Source organism: Alosa sapidissima, chromosome 17 (assembly GCF_018492685.1).
Source record: "Alosa sapidissima isolate fAloSap1 chromosome 17, fAloSap1.pri, whole genome shotgun sequence".
Classification (NCBI taxonomy): domain Eukaryota; kingdom Metazoa; phylum Chordata; class Actinopteri; order Clupeiformes; family Clupeidae; genus Alosa; species Alosa sapidissima.
In genome coordinates, this window is record NC_055973.1 from 24,031,814 (window position 1) to 24,047,793 (window position 15,980).

Here is a 15,980-nt window from a genome sequence, read left to right on the forward strand (position 1 = left end):
TGTCTAAAATCCATACTACTTAAATTAGACTTGACACTAGCACTTTCTTTATAGCTGCCTATATGCTACATGTGCGCTATGTTAAATGTTGTGAAAATGTATTGTTAATCACAGGGGATGCACTTTGCCAACAGCTAATATGCTGACTTCATATCTGTGACTGTTTTTTTCTGCACTTGAGACTCTCAGGTGATTGTACAGTTTATTGTCTTGTCAAAACAAGGCTGATTCTTGTTGATTTCTAAATTAGCAATAAGGGATATTCACCACAACTAAGCCTAAAGAACACAAGAGACTGTGCAGGCAAACTGCTGCATGGGCAAAGATCCAAACAAGGAGCCCTCGCAAACACCCCCATGTGCTCCCTACTGGGAGGGATAACAGTTCACAATTGGCAGGATCCTATAGCAGAGAAGAGGAAAGCTGGGTATATATAGCTGCAATGATGAGTCATGGGCATGTTCTCATTCTTGTCTAACTACACTTTGGAAAGGGCTTTGGGCTCCATACGGCTTTAAATTTGAACCTAGCCTCAGTGAGGAGTTTCCCCACATATCCACCTTGGCCGGAGGTTTCTAAAATAATAATTTTCAGTGATAAAATCTCTGTTTTCGTGTAAATGAATAATATGCTTTTCTCCTATGTGTAAACGGGGTCTTAGGGACTGTTCGTTATTTATAAAAGGGGTCACCGGAGGGCTTTTGAGTGCTTCAATCAAAAGTTGAATGACCCTCCCCTACCTGCAAGAAAATTTTCCACGACCCTCCAGCAGAATTTTCTAAAAAGACATGACCCTCCCCGGCCGATTGTCTTCCGCCCACACTCTTGTGCGCTATAATTACCAAGGGGGCAGACGAACGTTCGGAGAGCGTAGACACTATGGCGGATCTGAGGCTAAATAGTAGACCAGTTCACCTAGCCATCCCCATTGAAGCCCATTCAATTTTGGAGCCACTTTGACATCAAATAACGTTACAGCTGAAGCGTTTTAAGCCTTTATATGAACTTTTTCTATTTCTGGAGTAATACAACATTGTGTGATTGGCGTCATAACCTCGTAACTGACTTACAGACTGAGTAATAAACTTTTTTCGGAAATCAATGCTAAAAGCATACAGCCAGAGCGGGTGAAAGCGTCGCACAGGAGCAAAATAACCGTATTCTCTGGATAAGAACGAAATCATCGGAGCACAACATTTCAGCGAAGTTTTGATGGATTGACAGTAGCCTAGGCTATGAATGTGGCGAGTGCTGTTTATATTAAATCACATTTATCTATGAACAACTAGGACATTTAAAACAGTAATGTAGACATGGTGGTAACGAAGTAAGTGGCTACATACCCAATCTCTCGTGCAGCTATCACAAGAGTTACACAAGTCAGACTACGTGCCTATGTTACATTTACGTCCCCTGAGCCTGCACAAAAAAAGCCTCGTCGACCAACAGGAAACGGTTGAAATTTGCTTCACCCGCCTCGATTGACGTCTTACGTGATGACTCTGTCCATATCTTTTACTGTCTATGATAATTACACACTGACTTGGGCTACTGTTCTAGAATCAACCTCTGATTTCTGATCTTACACATAACACTTCACCAAGACGGTTGCCATTTCAGTAGATTTACTCACTAACATTGTTGTGGAAACACAATAAGCATAGAAACTAAATGCACACTTCCTGCAACTGCATTAGCCTACTTGAAATAAGTTACTCCTCTAGTAAGTATTCACATAAAATAAAACAATAAAACATTAATACCATACCAACAAAGCACACTGGGTAATAACATATTCAACACATGAACTGGTTGCTATGGACTCGTCTCTAGGCTTCCTCAGTCATTGTAAAGCTGCCGAAGCTGAACATTATCCAAAACTCCATTTCTCAGACGAGCGTCAATTTGGGAGCTTGCATGCTACCACTCCTTCCTTCTCAAATTATTTGAAAAGGCTGTTTGCACAATTTCACAAATAGTACAGGGACAGAAACATACCTAACATGCCAACTTTTTCCACGTTTATCGTGTTTTAACTTTGCCCCCGCTGTCTTGCCGTTTTCATATTTTCCCGTAGAATATCCCATATTACTGTAATACTCTTATTAGTCCTGCCATCTGGCCTGTCTCTGTGTTGTCCTGTTGTTACCCCCTTGCCCTTCCAGTGAAACAGATGTATTCAAATCATCGTTTTGTTTGCTTGAATGTGAACTTAGAGTGATGTTAACCTATTTAAGTTAACAACGTGTTGTCGTGAGAGCACGATTCATTGGCACTTGCAATGTTTGGCCGTATGTCTACGTGCGCACCTGTCTACTATCAGACTACTCAGCTATGAGTGGACAAAGAATTTCCCCTGTTTGTATTCACTCCAAGTTGGTCTACCATAACTTACCAACTGTACACTGTAGACCATAAACTGGTTATTTATATGAAATAACGAAATGTATTTGTTCAACTTTATGAAGCAGAATTACGCACTGCTACTTGGAACGTAGCCTACACATTTTTGTTTGTGCAGGAGAGAAAATGACAGCGATTAACAAATTGCACTTGTTGCTGGTTACCAATAAATAAATACTATATATTTTTTGAAAGCAACAAAACAGAAAGGATGGAGACAGCAAAGCTAGAGATGGGCAGGAACAAGGTCAATTGGTAGAAATGCTTGTTAAGCATGCACACTGTTTAAAGTTAGGCTACACGGTAAACTACAAGTAGCCTAAACCAAAGGTAAATTTAACTTTTTTAGGGCTGGATAAAGTTGACCAAATGAATATAGGTTGTTAGGCGTAAATAAAGTAGGCTACTTTGTTGCTCCAACCCTTCCAACGTTAATAGGAACGAATGTTGACATATCTGTATTTTGGGTGAGAAACCCGGGAAATCTCCCTTATTTTCAATGTTCAATGTTGACAGCTATGGAACGAAAGAGAACGTTATATGGCGACAGAAATCAACAATCAAACAAGCCACTTTGATATTTTGCTGTTTTCATGAATACAAAAGATGGGTGACCCCCCCTCCTAGACAAAAAAAAGTTGGGTGACCCTCCCCTCAACAAAGAATAAAAATACATGACCCTCCTCTATTTTCCTCCGGTGGCCCCTTCAATAAATAACGAACAGTCCCTTAGAAGCCATCTGTCTAGATTCTAGCCACAGCATTTTTGTTGCAAACAAAATCAACCTAAGCATGCTCAGATGACGTGATAGACGAAGCACTATACACCGTACAAATCCCAATTTGATTGGTCCGAACAGCTCTGATTCAGCATAGTTGCTCCACAACGAAACAAATCCAGACCGAACTTCCCGACCTCACATGTTGTGGGCGGGGCTAAGTTTGGCTGGCATCCAGGCTAGCGATGACCCTTATCTTACTGTAAAACTACACAATATGAGTAAGAACAAATAACCCTTGTAATGAACAATAATGAAGATAGACTATAAATGCACATTTTGTAACATACCCTATTAACATGTAGCTTGAAGCTACAATAGAGGCAGCAAAACAATATTTTTACTCATGGAAGTGTTTAACAAACTATATTCAAACGATGTAGAATACCAGAAGCCTCTGACCATCAACTTGATTACAGTATGTTTGCACAGTAAAGCCACTGCATCTGTGTCATGTAGAATGCAAAATTATTGGTTTTGTTTCAGTTAATGCTGTCTATATTGTTTTGTGTATGATGTAATGATTCCAACATGTTTTTTTTCCATTACAGGCTTGGTCACATGTAGCTTTCCAGCTCCCTAACACATTATTACGGAGAGTAATTTGCTTTTTTTGGAGACCCACCCCAAGCCAAATTATAGAAAGATTTGTTTTAGTCACATTCGCCTGGGGACACTGTGCTCGGATACTGTGTAATGTGGACATTCCCACATAGTTGTGCTAATCTTTGGTTATGTAGGGATATTACATGTGCTTCTGGTTGCTGATGAGCGAGGCCTGTTTTTATCCTCCTCTGATCTGTGTCCCGATAGGCTCGGCTCTCACCATGCAGCTACTGGGTAGTTATGCAGGAGAGCGGCAGGGAACATAGGAACACTCATACAGACAAGCCATGTGGTCTACATGTGCAAAGGCCTCTGTGTCTGTGTAAGTGTGTGTGTGTGTGTGTGTGTGTGTGTGTGTGTGTGTGTGTGTGTGTGTGTATGTGTGTGTGTGTGTGTGTGTGTGTGTGAGAGAGAGAGAGAGAGTGTGCTTACATGTCTGTGGTAAAAAATATTTCTCCCTCTCCCTTGGTCTTTCCAGTGACAAGAGGTAGTAGATCTCTTCTCATCTCACACTGCTGAAATAAACAAGGGGGGGGGGGATGCAACCAGCCAGGGTAAAAAAGAAAGAAAGGATAGAGAGAAAAAGAGGAAGGGAAGAGGTGATGACACAAGGGGATGGAATAAGAGAAGAGGGGAGGTTTAGGCCTGAGATCCTAGCTAGAGAAGAGAGAGAAGAGGAATAAAGGAGGAGGGAAGAAGAAGTAGAAGAAGAAGAAAAACAAGAACAAGGAAGAAGCAAAGGAGAAGATGAACGACAAACGACAAATAATAATGAGAGGAAGAAGAAGAAAAGGAAGAACAGGAAGTGGAAGAAGAAGAGAGAGGAGAAGGAAAGGGGTGAAGAGAAGGGGTGAAGAGCGAAGACGTACTGTATGAGGAGCAGGCAGAGCAGAGGAGAGCCCCCCCCCCCCCCCCAGGCAGATCAAAGCGCTTCCGCCTCGGCGCACGACTATGGCGAATGGCGTAAACAGCAGCGTGGAGCGATCGCACATGGCACCCGGCTCAGTGGCAAACTGTCTCATTACGCGCGTTTCATCCACAGAGGGAGTGGGAGAGGCGCCGACTCGACATTCGACAAACTGATGTTGCGAGACGAAGTCAAGAAGTGAAGGCGCGTGGAAAAACCAGCACTTTCATAGGTGGCAGGTTTCAACGGCTTCTCGTCACCACACACACACACACACACACACACACGCGCGCCTCTTGACTGATCAGAGCCGATGGCAGCACTTTGTTCGTGAAAACCAAAGTGGATGTCATTTTGTGCATGATGTTCAGGATTAAGAGTGCAAGGTATTGTCTACTCTCGCTCTCTTTCACTCTCTCTCTCTCTCTCTCACACGCACACACACACACACACACACATACACACACAGACACACACACACACACACACACACACACACATACAGCTCACAACACAGACTTCACAAGATTAGGTTTCAAACTACAGTGCGTGCAAAAAAAATTCTCAGAGCACTCAAACCTCAAATGACACACCTTTAAGAAGACACTTTTTCACCTCAGACAAATTTCCATCAAATACACAGACACATACATAGACACACACACACACACAAACACCTGAATTCCTTTATACCAAAGCCTAAAAGTTATATTCAAGCAGAACTTGCAACCCATAAAACATGCACACTGAAGAAAATGCATACACACACACACACACACACACACAAATGTTCACACACTACAACACTGCTTTGTGTTCACTTTCCAACTTTCTTTCCTGTACTTTCAGCCTTGAGGACAAACTATAACTCATTTAAGTGTTTCCCGAGGGACGCCTGTTCTACAGGATATTGACACCTAGTCGGAGAGAGGCCAGAGTGAGATTTAGCACACAAACACTGGGGCAACCTTCCCCAAATGAGACACATTTTTTTTCCCCTGCACGGCTGTTTGGGGAATTGTTTTTGTGGCCCAAATGCTCTTGAATGTGAATCAACTTTAGCCCAAAAGCACTGCTATTTCACCCAGGAAGAAAATGTAAATGTCCATATTTTCACATTTTGTGTGCCCATGCCATCCCTGTGGCTGTCGAACTAGAACAGATCACTTAGCTAAGGGTATGAGCGAGGATTTGTCCTACATTTTCATCCAAGAACAAAACCGCCCATACTCATCAGCTCCGGTGGGACCATGATGGAGGGAGGGAGAGAGATGTGAAAGAGAGCGTGGGGAGGAAGCTACAGAGGGGGAGGGGGGTTGTGAAGAAGCATAAGAGAAACAAACAGAGGGATGAAAGAAAGGTAGAGTGTGAGTAAGAGATGGAGAGAGAGAGAGAGAGAGCACATAAGAAAAAAACGGTGTTCAGACAGGAAGAGAAGGAGAACGTGAAGAGGCTTACAAAAAGGTAGGCAGTGTCAGAAGGACAGAGACACAGTAAGTAAGACAACCCACAAAAGAGAAGAACAATGAGGACAAAAAAAGAGGCAAGAAAAGGGGGAGAAAGAGTGAGAGAACGAGAAGGAGATAGCAGATATAGGCCCATGGATATTTCCTCTGACAGCATCATCCCACCAGCTCCTCTAACCACTTCCTTCATCCTCCTACCCTCCTTCCCATAATGCACCTCTTCAGGGAAAAGAACATCCAGTCAGAGCTCCACAGCGGCACACCTCCAGTCCCCATCAGCGGTGGCCGCCCAATCCCACAGGCCTTTGCACTTGCTAGAGCGTTGGGGCCTCCTCGAGCGTGTGACTTGCCGTTCCCCCACGAGAATCATTTACTCATAAATAATTAAGTAAATAAGTAAATAAATAAGCGAAAGTATGTGTTTGTGTGTGTGTGTGTGTGTGCTTTTGGTCTCTGGGGATGTTCAGACTTGGAAAAACACTGTCTCGCAGGAGTGCTGCAGGGGTCGCCATCGCTAAGAGCCGTCTGTTTGCAAACACTCCCTCACTATCCTTTTCCTCTGAGAGAGAGAGAGAGAGAGAGAGAGAGCAGGGATGCAGCTTAAAGAAGATGAGCAAAGGTGGACACCAACCTGCACAGGCACATTTCTACACAAATAAAATGAAAACATAAATAACACACATGCACTGGCAAACACACACATACAAATATGGAGATGTACGGTCCGAGATGGAGACAGATATTGACCCTTTCAACAATAAAAACAAAAACAATGCTTGAACGTTCTATTTGGGCCCCAATCTACTTCCTCTGCATTAAGATAACATATGGAATGTTAAAAAGGAAGTCTTGTGGGGCCAACTATGATGCTGATAATGGAACTCTCTTGAAAGGGTCTATACAGTCACATGAGAACATATACCCAAGTGTACAGGCAGTGCCTATAGAAATATGTAAATATAAACACAAGCAGTTAAACTCACGCATGGAGACACACATGAATATATATACACATGCGCAGTACCTTTTCAGGGGCCCGGTAAACAGGCGAATGCACTCTGCCGTAAGGGACTCTAACGGCCAGGTGTTTGATGGATGGGGGTCTGGATGATTTGTTAACCGAGCAGGACACAGAGTTAGCTCCCTCACCCCTCTAAATGCATACAAACACAATAATGCATGCAAGTCTATGCTTGTGTGTGTGTGTGTGTTAAGTGTGTGAGTGGATGTGGATGTCCATGCAAGACTGCACTGTGTGTCTGAGTCAGTATGAAAAAGAGTGTGTGTGTGTACGGGTGCGTGGGTGTGTATTTGTATGAGTGTGTCCACACACACATAAACACACACACACACACACACACACAGAGCGCATGATGGATCGGCACATCTGTGTCTGTCTCCCCCTCCCAGAGCCAAGAGCTCCCTGCTCCTCCTGAATTAATTAAACACTGGAAAACACAAAGCCATGATTGTGCATGAGCGAGAGAGATTGAGTGTGTGTGTGTGTGTGCGTGTGTGAGTATGTGTGTGTATGTTTGTATGTTTGTGTACGTCTGTGTGTATGAGAGAGTGTGTGTGTCTGTGAGTGAGTGTGTGTGCTTGCATGTCCGTGTATGTGTGAGAGTGTGATTATGAGAGTGCATGTGAGAGTGTGTTCCCTTGGGACTACACAGCAGCAGAGAGACGCCTGTTTCCCCCTGCTATTTTCCTCTATTTAAACCAACAAGGACGAAATCAACAACAAAACACAGCAAAAAGAAACGACAACAAATAAAATAAATGACCTGATGCGGTCGCCTCCCTTGCGCGCGAGTCTCCGCTGATAGATATTGAAGTAGCCAATTAGCTCGGCAATATGCTGCAAACACCACCCCCCCCCCCCCCTCCCCCCCCCCCCCCGGTCTCATCATGTCAGAAGTGCCCGGCGTGCCTGTTCACTAACACAGGGAAACAAATCATCCTGCCCAGCAGGAGTGGGGTCTGGACATTGCCACTCCTGCCCGCCCGCCCGTGGGCTATATTTAACACCGGGTGCCAGCTGCCAGCGCCTCAAAGCATGTACGTCTTCAAACACCCAACAGTGTCGCGCCACACTCTGACAGGCTAATGAAAACAATACAAGCTTGCGGTGCGGTGTGCAGGTCAGGGGTGCCGCTGAACTGTGTTTAGCCTTGAACACTTCAGACAACAGGGAACATTATCCTCATACATTATATGACACAACAGTATACACATATCACAAGCAAGATACTAATGCAATTAGCGTAATTCTAACGCATCACAGCATGTATTGTAAAACAACACATGTGTCACAGTGTACGAGGAGCACTTATTAACTAATAGCTTATTCACATCTCATTACCAGTATAACATCACAGAAATATATCAAAGCTAAACCTCACAGTATGGCAACCATGAGACATCAGGACTTGTCATTACTGTTAACAATATGACAATAAATCATTGCAATATAACACAACATGACAACATCACCACAGGGGAATAATTAAATAATTAAATTAAATTAAACAGCAACATAGCTCAGATCTAGGTTACACAGACAATAGCAAAGTAGTCCAAAGAAAACAACAGATGGCCGTCTGTACTAACTAAATAGATGCTTGTGCTTGGTGGCATAGAACAATATTGGCGACACCTCAAGTATATATTGCAAAGCTGAGTTATTTGAGGCTCAAAAGAAAATGTAAATACTTTTATTTCCTAAAGGATATTGGGTAACACTTTATTTTAATGTGTCGCTGTTACAGTGTACGTACCTAATTAGGAACAGTGGTACAACCTGTGTAACAACATGTACTATCAGGTACTATCATTGTACTTGCATTATGTATTTGTGGGTACCTACATATAGTTGTTACATTGTAATACTGAGTGCTTTTACAAAACTTTGCCAATTTGTCTACATTTTCATCAGAGGCAAAGAGCTGACCTGAGACCTGCTGGATGGGGTAAATCGGGTCATGATAGATTTAATATACAAACCATTCTTAGCTCCAGTCAAGGCCTCATTTGTCTTCAGTGTACATGTAACAGCTGTGCTGCTACAACCTTGTTACTCTTTGATACAGTGGAATAAACCTATTAAGTGTACCAGTTAATTACTTACATGTACATATGACATGTATGTTATGTCTTCAATGTCTTGGAACAGGTCTACTAATTCACTACATAGTACATATATCAACTGTGTTGGTACACACTTATTGCTCTTTGATACAGTGACATAAACCCATTAAAATTAAGTGTACCAGTTAAGTACTTACAATTACATATTACATGTATGTTGTGTCATTGGTGTCTTGGAACATGTCTGCCATTACCCTACATACTGTAGTACATATATCAACTGTGTTGGTACACATTTATTACTCTTTTGATACAGTGGAATAAACCCATTAAAATAAAGTGTACCAGTTAAGTACTCACATGTACATATTATATACATCCTGTCAATGATGTCATGCATCCTGTAATTGATGTGTTGAAATGTGTCTGCTGTTACACCACACAGTACATGTGAATTAGTAGACCTGTTCCAAGACATCGAAGACACAACATACATTCATATGTACATGTAAGTAATTAACTGGTACACTTAATAGGTTTATTCCACTGTATCAAAGAGTAACAAGGTTGTAGCAGCACAGCTGTTACATGTACACTGAAGACAATGAGGCCTTGACTGGAGCTAAGAATGGTTTGTATATCAAATCTATCATGACCAGATTTACCCCATCCAGCAGGTCTCAGGTCAGCTCTTTGCCTCTGATGAAAATATAGGCAAATTGGCAAAGTTTTGTAAAAGCACTCAGTATTACAATGTAACAACTATATGTAGGTACCCACAAATACATAATGCAAGTACAATGATAGTACCTGATAGTACATGTTGTTACACAGGTTGTACCACTGTACCTAATTAGGTACGTACACTGTAACAGCGACACATTAAAATAAAGTGTTACCCTAATTGATACCATCCCCATTTTTAGCTGATCATTTTAATAAATGTACATCACTGGGCTGGTGATGATTTTAGCTGATCATTTTAATTTTTAGCTGATTTTTTAGCATTTTTAGCTGATCATTTTGATAACAGGTGCATCACAGGGTTGGTGCAATAAGCACACTGCACACTCAAATTTAGTACCTGTACTTGTGAGGTCAGAGGTTTGGGACCCAAATGCACAATAAAAGGCACAGTTACACTTTACTTGACAGTAAAGTACATAAGAGTGACATGACACTGTCATGAACGTGTCATAAACAAGTCATAAACGTTTATGACATAAAACTTCTGTTATTAAGTGTCATTCGGTTTTCGTCATAACAAGTTATAGTCAGGGCAGGGCCGGTTCTCCTTATACGCACACTACGCAAGTTGAGTAGGGCCCCACAAGTTAACGAAGGCCCCGCCCCCATCTCCCCTTGAGTCAAGCAAGTATAGTTATGGACCCTTTCAAGAGAGTTCCATTATCAGCATCATAGTTGGCCCCACAAGACTTCCTTTTTAACATTCCATATGTTATCTTAATGCAGAGGAAGTAGATTGGGGCCCAAATAGAACGTTCAAGCATTGTTTTTGTTTTTATTGTTGAAAGGGTCTATAGGTACAGTGACGCATTTATTAAGAAGATGAACATGAAACCGAATTACCATTCAGGGCATGAAAAACGGAAGAAACGTCACGAGAATGAACAGCGGGAACAGCAGTTGGGTAAACTTGCGTTCGTTCCATGGTTTGATGTCAACATGATGCCTCTCTCCAGCGCGTGTTGCTGGCCTAGCCTAGGCCTACCTAACATAGGCCCCCTCAGTAAAATAACACAGGTTACACTATGTGTGATAACCATGCTTTGTAATTGGCATTTTTTTTTACAGCAAGATGTCCTGCATCTGTTGATTTCTGAATGATTTCTGAAGTTTCTGAACTATAGGCCTACCTAACAGAGTGAATCCCCTGATCTGTCTGCGGCTTGCTTGCCAGCCTTTCCCAGTCACAGTACTTCGCAAAGTTGTGAAATATAATCGCATATTCCGTTTTTTTGAATGCGGGCGACTGGCTACATTTTTGAAAAAAATAACCGCATCTTTAAATGCGTTCATAGGTGATTTCACTCTTCCCATATATTTTAATACTAAATTGTTTCACAATATTTCAGTCAAGCTTTAGTTATAGATAGCCTACAACTGGAAAGTAGCCTGTATTAACTTTGATTCGCTGTGCTGCATGGACAATAGATGCACATCATAAATTAGGCCTATATGAAGTATTAAAATGATTGTTTACAATAGTCTACGTTTTAAAAAAATATTGAAATAATATATAAGAATCAGGGGAGCCAGTTCATAGCCTATATCTTTGGCAAGTAGCCAGACACACAGGTGAAGAACAGTCAGCACAACCAGACCTTTACAAAAACAATAACTGCATTACTTCAAGTGTCAAACTGCAGATTTCTGAGTATGAAAACCGCAGTTTTGGAGAAAATATTTGCAGCTCTTATGCAGGGAATGCAGTATTTTAGACGCAAAAAACTGCATTGTACTGCATAGTACTGTACTTTACTACAGAAATGCAGTATTTTGGACATGAAAATACTATACTGCATTGTAGCCTACTGTAGTATAACTGAACTGTAGGCTACTTTGAAAAAACTGCAGTTATTGTTTGCAAGGGGATATGTACAGCTAGCGTCAAAAGCAAACAGCCCAGACCCTTTATAGGGAAAAACACTATATTTGGTAACTTCCATAGACATCAAAAATGGGGTGGGATGATTGTATTGGGAGCACTGAGGTGTCAGATTATACACTATTAAAACAAATGTGTTGTCCCTATCTGGACACAGATATGTGCTAAAAAACAACGCAAGTTGTGTTGTTTTCAACACATTTGCTTTAAGAGTGTACTGTAAAACAATGGTTACATTTTGACGCTCAGAGTTCAGGAGGGCCCCTTAGCAGGATTTTGCTTAGGGCCCCATGGAGGTCTGAACTGCTGGGCCCCATGGAGGTCTGAACCGCACTGGGTTAGGGTTAGGGTTAGGATTAAGATTAGAATTAGGGTTAGAGGTTAGGGTTAGGGTTCATGTGTCATGACAGTGTCATGTGTTCATGACAGTGTTATGTCACTCTTATGTCATCTTATACTGTCAAGTAGTGTTACCAAACAGTCTTTCATCATTACAAACGGATTCAAAATCCCTGATCACGGCAGAAGAGCCAGAAGGCGGTTACAATTCCAACTCCATGCTTGAGCAGATACCACAACGCATGCAACATTTAGGCTATACAACTTAATGTCTCAAATTATTCAGCAGTTAATTTCACCTATGAAGTTAAGTTAAGTTAACTTCATAGGTGCCCGTTATTCAGAATTAATAGCCACCCTACAATTTGTCCTCACGTCTAGACACAAGAGTCCTCCTTTTCAGAGTCTAGTCGGTGGTCACGTAACACAGACATACTGTAGAGAGACACATCAGCCAGAAAACACAGACAGGGTGAAAAGCAAGGCACACATGCAGACACACACACACACACACACAAATTCTCACATGCATAAGCACGGTTTAGCTCTGGCAATAATTATATGTGCTTTTAAAACATTTTTGTTTAAGCTAATATCAGCTTTTTTTCCTCTTTCGCCCCTCAAGTCAGAGAGGCAGTCATATCCTATTTTCAGTTGTGTGTGTGTGTTTCTCTTAGAGTAGTGTGCCTAGTTCTCTCCATGCCCCCACACTCCTCTCTGTAATTTTCTCAAATTTGCCCTCCCTCTCCTTTGAAGAATACATTCTAAAGTGTGCAGGATAGAACGAGGAGAGAGGGGGAGCAAGAGATGGAGAAGGGGAGAGAGAGAAAAAGAGAGAAGGGAAGGAATGATAAGGCAAATGGAGAGAATGGAATGGCAAAAACAGATGTGTGGAGGAGACTGATGAAATGTACCCTGTTTCATAACAAGGTGAGTCTCAAGCAAGTCATTTGTGTCACAACTCTGTCAAAGCACACTCATTTCCAGTCTCTGTGCACAGTAAGAGAGAGAGAGAGAAAGAGACAGAGAAAGAGAGAGGGAGAGGATTAAGGGACAGTGAAAGCAGGCAGAAATGGATGATGATGGAGAGACAGAGGACAGGAGAAAAAGAGAGGATGATTTAGGGAGAGAGAGAAGGAGACCTTGGTTGGCTCATCTGTTCTGAGCTTCCTGTGGCCCTGTCTGCTCCTCCTGTATGGCTGACATTGCACACATACAAAACACTGTTCAGCCTTCGTTACACATACACATTCATACACACACACACATGAACACACACACACACACACACACACACACACACACACACACACACACACACACACACACACACACACACACACACACACATTCATACACACATAAACATATATATGTAGCACTTGCCCTCCCTTATTCAAGGAAGACATATTTGCTCTACTTTAGCAGGGGTAACAATACAGTATATGTGGAGAGTGCTGTAACTGACCTCATTTTATTGCCCTAACAGTGAAAGATCACATATCAATTAATGACCTGCCAATGTTCCTGCCTTTATTCCTTATTTATCCTATAAAAAAATAGCATATTCTATTATCTATAGATTAATAAACAAATAAAGACGAGTAAACCATGAAGGAGAGAGGCTGAAAAGAGCAAAAGAGAGCAGCCAGACATCTCAGAGTATTATGTTCTTCATCTGCGTCAGTGACATTTGAGTCCATGTCTCGTCATCTTCATCATCATCATCATTATCATCATTATTCCCCTACCGTGCCCAAATCGACATGTAATATGCAATAGCCTCAGCCAATCATGCAGCTCGCCAATCCCTCTACCCACCCCCCTCTACACACACACACACACACACACATAGACACCCCTCCCACACACACACACACACACAAACACCCCCCCCCACACACACACACCCCTCTGCACCCCACATCCACTTCCATTAATGGTCCATTGTAACCCCCCCACCCCCAGCTTAATTTATTCAACGCAAGCTTTGCCTCGCCATGGCTCAAAGGAATGATCTCACAGCATTGTGCCTTTCAGAATCAAAGACCAGGCCATTATCTTTCATTACCAACAGATGAGATGGCAGACGCAATCTAATTACACAAAAAATGTCCAACGCAAAGAAAAAAAAGAAGAAAAAAAGGAAGGGGGGAGGTCTCTCTCTCTTTTTCTCTCTCTCTCTCCTCTCCTCCTCTCTCTCTCTCCTCCTCTCCTCCTCTCTCTCTCCTCTCCTCCTCTCCTCCTCTCTCTCTCTCTCTCTCTCTCTTTTTCTCTCTCTCTCCTCTCCTCCTCCTCTCTCTCTCTCTCTCTCTCTCTCTCCTCTCCTCCTCCTCTCTCTCTCTCTCTCTTTTTCTCTCTCTCTCTCTCCTCTCCTCCTCCTCTCTCTCTCTCTCTCTCTCTCTCTCTCTCTCTCTCTCTCTCTCCTCCTCCTCTCTCTCTTTCTCTCTCTCTCTCTCTCTCTCCTCTCCTCCTCCTCTCTCTCTCTCTCTCTCTCTCTCTTTCTCTCTTTCTCTCTCTCCTCTCCTCCTCCTCTCTCTCTCTCCTCTTCTTTTTCTGCAGTCTGGAATTACAGCCAATGAAATGATCCAGTTCTCTGCTCAGCTCATGCGGCTACACTGGGGCATAAAAGGTGCACTCAGTGTGCAGTCTCCTATGTGGTCTGTATAATTATATTTGCACATGCTAAAGCCCAGGCTGCTTATTGCCATAAGAGCAAAGAGTCTGTGGTCACTGTACGACAGGTGAGGTTGAGACGGAGGTGCACTTTCTTCTTCAATGTAAGAAATATGAATTTATTAGAGATACCTACTTCGATAAATTTACCAACCTAATCCCGGAGTTCCGAAACCTGGGAGAACAGGAAGTACTGCCTGTCTTACTTGGACAGCAAGGACAGACAGCAGCTCTTGCTGCTAAATATGTCACTGAATGCCATAGAGCGAGGGACAGTGATTAGACACTATACACACTATACACATGAAATACCTACCATTTTCAGCACAGACACACACACACACACACGTTTATATGTATAAATGTCTTATCTATTGTATGTTCTGTATTGTATTGTTTGATGTCCTGCTTTGGCAATGCAAAAGAAATATTTGTCATGCCAATAAAGCTACCTTGAATTGAATTGAATTATTGGAGCTTTTTGTTTTGCGGGGGCTCCCTGTAGCTAGCAGAGGTTTAAACCGGGTCATCTCCACCATAATTTCATGCAGGTAAGTTTAAACTGAACTTCTAATGAATCTGACTGCAGAGCTGTTTATGGTCATGTAAGGCCTGGCAGCGAAGGCCTGGCAGCGGTTTCATAAGTTACCGTGGGAGTAGGGGGTCACATCAGGTGAACTAAGGTTAAATTCGAGGTTAGTCAACTAGAACAAAATGACTTATGTAATGTATGTATGTATGTTACAGGCTTATATATTTTCATACATACAGTACACAGAGTGGGTGGAGTATGTCTGTGTGTAAGGGCATTATGTATTCCACTCTCAGCTGATTAGTCTTAATCAGTAGATCCCAACTGGTCCAGCCATGGGACCTACTGTACAGTACACTTGGCCATTAGGATGTGACCTAAATACCATAGTATTCAAGCCATAACATAAACATACAAATATAAACACAAGCAATCACATGCCTCATGATTGGCTTTTTCACTTTAAACTGTTATAGTATATTTCATTTAAAAGTCATTAAAGTTGTGAAATAACACACAACACTCAACCCTCCAGCTGAGAAAAAAATCTTCAAAA